Genomic DNA, 4894 nt, shown 5'->3' with positions numbered 1-4894 from the left:
ATTACAGAAATCTCTTCATTGACTTTATATATGGTATTCAAAGGGCCATTACTCAGTACAAGATTATTTAAATATTAACCCTGTAATACATGCTCAGCTAGAATCTATACGGATGATTCCTATGAAATTGTATTCAAATCGTGCTAATTATAAAGTAGTTCGGATAAATTTCATTCAACAAATAAATCTATGAGACCCAAAGTCAACAAAAAATCCGAGGATACGCACAAGGCTTTATACATGGAGGATATTTGTTTGTTTTGAGTGAATATGGAATATATCTCACTGAGAAGTGAGATTTCAAATATTTTCGCGAGCGCGTAGCGCGAGTGACATTGTGAATTTTTTTTCACTTCGAGGTGATATATATTCCATATTCACGAAAAACAAACAAACTTTCTTTTTATTTTATGCTTAATTACGTTGAGATGTGCATTTTGCAATAAATTTTAATCTCAGCGCGGGAAATAGGTGCGCGTAAACAGACATGACATCAGACGTGTTTTGACGTAAGAAAGACTCACACAGCATAAATTTCCTTTTATTTTACTTTTTGCTGCTAAATTATGAAATTCTCATTAAGTAAATAATTGAATCGATAAATATTACTAAAAGAACAAAGTGCGACTACAAATTTCCATCATGTTTTTAAACAAATAACTTAAAATTCATACACATGTACAAATAGATCGGCATTTACAGTGAGTGATATCAGTGAGTGATTATGGATTATATCTCACTGATAAAACACAGTATTTCATCAGTTAGCATAAAATAAATATAATTTCCGTGAAGTTCCGTTTAAATCCTAGCAGAGGATTTTGAGAAGCTAAATCAGGTTATGTGAAAACGGAATGATGGACGCACATCTGACGAAGGCAGAAACAAATTGTACCAAATGAAACGGGAAACATAATTTATGGAACTTACGTTAGATTATATAATTTTTCTTTCTAAAGAAATCTTATTCTAAGTACATGTATATTTTGGAGAGCTCTTGATAAACACTTTACTCATGCTTGGTTGAAGTAACACTTCTAATGTCTTATGAGAACATTCCTTTACTAGCATTCATTTAAATTGTCCCATATTTAATTACCTCCTACACAAGCATAGAACATAACCCAGATTCAGTTTTATACACAATGTCAGCTACTGTAACAGTGAACGAAATACAAGTAGGTTTTGAGAAGACCCCCAGGATTTACAGCTTATTCACAGTTCATTGTCCACATCAGCTTAAGCCGACAATGTCTATTAGGGACCACTATAGCTAAAAGTAGATATGCCTTTCTTCGCATTAACCACTAAAATGTAATGGATTTTTATCAAACTGATGTGTAACAATATCGTAAGGTCTCCTGCTATTTTGTTGCAAATAGGGATAGGGACCAATTTAGCTAAAAATATAAACACGTTTAATGACCTCTTCTCATGAACTGCTTCATGAATCTTCATCAAACTACTGCTTCTATTTTTCGTCTAAGGATAAACGAAACAAAATTGCAACCCTACGAAACCTTTGCGAAAAATTAAAAGAGAACCATTTAAATTGTTAAAGTGCAGTGTTTAGTTTTGCAATTTGAAAAATGTTAGATGAAAGATGAATGTTAGATGAAAAATTCATAAACTTCTTTCCTTATTACAATTCGCCGACCATCATTTTTAAAGATATTTCTTGTTAAAGATTGTTCTAGTTTTTCACTCTCCTGATTGTGCAACGCTAAGTAAAATGTCAGACAAGGAGTGTTTAATGACGCTGTTTACTGTTTTAAAGCTACGCTTCGCTCGGTATATTTAGCAAGAATATTGATATATCTAAAATGATAAGTAAGTTTAATAAATATAATAGAAACCTGTTAAATACCAATATGTAAACAGTATCAATTTACAGGGAGAGCTGAATACGGTCTGCGTATCACATGAATGAGGGTGTGATTGGCCGATCGATTAATGTCTTCTAGGTAGAGAAGTGACATCAAGAACACTGCTGTAATCATTCGACATAGAAAAAAAAACGAAACAATATTGCACCGTTACGAGACCTTTGTGAAAAATTAAAAGAGAACCATTTAAATTGTTTAAGTGTTGTCTTAAGTTTTGCTATTTTCAAAATGTTAGATAGATGATAGAATCACACAAATGATATGAAAACCTCATAAACTGCTTATCTTAATACAATTCGCCGACCATCTTTTTTAAAGATATTTCTTGTTAGAACTGATAAGACAGTGATCGTTTTGACAGAAGCCGAACATACGGAATCCTGTTGGGGCCATTTATAATGTCGCCGTTGCGTTTGTGGGGTCGACACACGACAACGCGAAGTGACATAGCGACATTACGAAGTGACACCCGACAATCGCAAACGACGGCGACAATCCCAAACGACAATGTCGCGATATTCACTTTAAAATGTCGCCTTTCAAAAGCACGATATATCGCGATGTCACTTTGCGTTGTCGAGCGTCATATCGCATTGTCGCAATGTCACTTCGTAATGTCGCGATATCACTTCGCGCTGTCGTTGGTGCTGGCCAAGACTAAGCTGACCCGACCCAGGGAGCCGTGAGAATTTCTCCAATGATGTCATTGGACTCAGTGAAGGTAGTGCTTGACCGTAAGGACCGTCTTGACTGCTCTGACAAGTTCATATTTTGAGAATATTATCGGAATTTGACCTATGACCTTGACCCCTAGCCGACCGGGTTCGAACCTGATGTGGCCTCTTTTCTCTACGTACTGACTTGTCCTTTGCAACAAGGTATCATTTATTAAAATCAGACATCAGGTTATGAAGATATGGCTTCTCAGACAAGGACCACCCCTCTATTTAATATATCAAGAAGTATGCATATTTTCACGAAAACTGATACATTTTGAGACGGTCCTCCGACGAAATCGTCGGCATTAAAATTATACAAGTTACATATCCGTTTAGACAATGTTTGAATTTAATATATAAAAGTTATTACATTAAAATATGTTGTGTTTGGAACATTGTACAATTATTTGAAGTTAATGAAAAACACGGACATTTTCCGTACGGAAAAGTACGGAAATATTTTACCTTTTCATTGGTAGACGGGCGACATGCGATACGGCATTATGAAAATGCCGCTTCATATTGTCGAGTGTCACATCGCGTGTCGTGTATCGTTTGGAATTGTCGTGCGTCGACCCTCACCCAAACCCGCGACACGCGACATAAGATACGACATTAGGAAAATGTCGCTTCGTGTTGTCGAACGTCGTTTGAGATTATCGCATGTCGTTTGATAATGGTGCCGTCGCGTTTGCAGGGTCGACACACGACAATGCGAAGTGACATCGCGACATTACGAAGTGACATTGCGACAATGCGATATGACGCTCGACAACGCGAAGTGACATCGCGATATATCGTGCTTTTGTAAGGCGACATTTCAAAGTGGATATCGCGACATTGCCGTTTAAGATTGTCGCCGTCGTTTGCGATTGTCGGGTGTCACTTCGTAATGTCGCTATGTCACTTCGCGTTGTCGTGTGTCGACCCCACAAACGCGACGGCGACATTATAAAAGGCCTCAACAGGATTCCGTACGAATGTCCATGATTTTTTTTGTAAACAGTGATGTTTTTCTAACGGCCTAAACTTTCTTAAAACACAAATTATATCAACATTTTTTTTTATCAATGGAAAGGTTATAAAACAAGCACTTTATTAATTACTTTAAATTTAAATTGAATGTCGTTCAGTGCGCGACATACGACATACGACATTCGAACTTTGACAAACAAAATTTGAATGTCATTCAGTGCGCGACATACGACATTCGACATTCGAAATCAGTTGAATAGCATGCAAAGACGACATTGGACAATCGACATTTGAACTTTGATAAGCAAAATTTGAATGTCTTTCAGTGCGCAACATACAACATTCGACATTCGAAAATATGTTGAATGTCGTTCAAAAAATGACATTGGACATACGACATTCACATTTTGAAAGAAAAATTTGAATGTCTTTCTGAGCAAAAAACGATCGTGCAAAAAACGACATTGGACATACGACATTCGAACTTAGACAAACAAAATTTGAATGTCGTTCAGTGCGCGACATGCGACATTCGACATTCGAAAAAAGTTAAATGTCGTGCAAAATGTCGGCAGAGCCTCGCATTTTATTATTTTATTCAACTCGTTTAATAAATTCAATATGGAAAGACACTCATATAATATCCTCTATATGTCCGAGCGAGGGCTGTTTACAAAAAATATTTACAAAAAATACTTAAAGGCAACTTCATGACAACAAATTATATCTTTCCCTGGCAATAATCTTATGCATTGATAACACAGTACGTAACAGTACAAGTATATCAATTACCGGACCTCTAGACTCCGGGTCCGGTTACCGGACCGCTAGCCACTACCTTTATATAACGGCGGTCTAGTACGATATTTTTTATAAAGGCATTCTCGTTCAATGCATCTTTTTGAGAAAGTGTGTTTGCGTATAAGATTATAATATTTGTATCAGTCAATCATACTGAGTACAATACATAGATGAAATTCAAGCATTTAACCTGAAAATCACTCATATTTCAATTTACATTTAATCGTGTAAAAAGGACAGAACGGCGGAAAACAGTAAAATCCGTTCCACGCCGTAATTTTCCGGTTCCATTTCGTTTTAACTCTGGTATGGTTAACACATCACATAATTAAATTCTATTACTTTAAAATTGATGAAAAAGGAGACAAATGTGCGTGTCGTATTGTTGACATGTTTTAAGGGATGAATACACTAAAAAGTATTTATTCTACATGACATTGATAAAATTGGAAGTACACAACAGGACACATTTTAAATGTCTGTGCTTTACAGATTCTTGAAGAACATTTCAGA

This window comes from Mercenaria mercenaria, chromosome 12 (genome assembly GCF_021730395.1).
Source record: "Mercenaria mercenaria strain notata chromosome 12, MADL_Memer_1, whole genome shotgun sequence".
Lineage (NCBI taxonomy): Eukaryota > Metazoa > Mollusca > Bivalvia > Venerida > Veneridae > Mercenaria > Mercenaria mercenaria.
The sequence above is the reverse complement of the archived record's forward strand: the minus strand, read 5'-3'. Positions refer to the sequence as shown.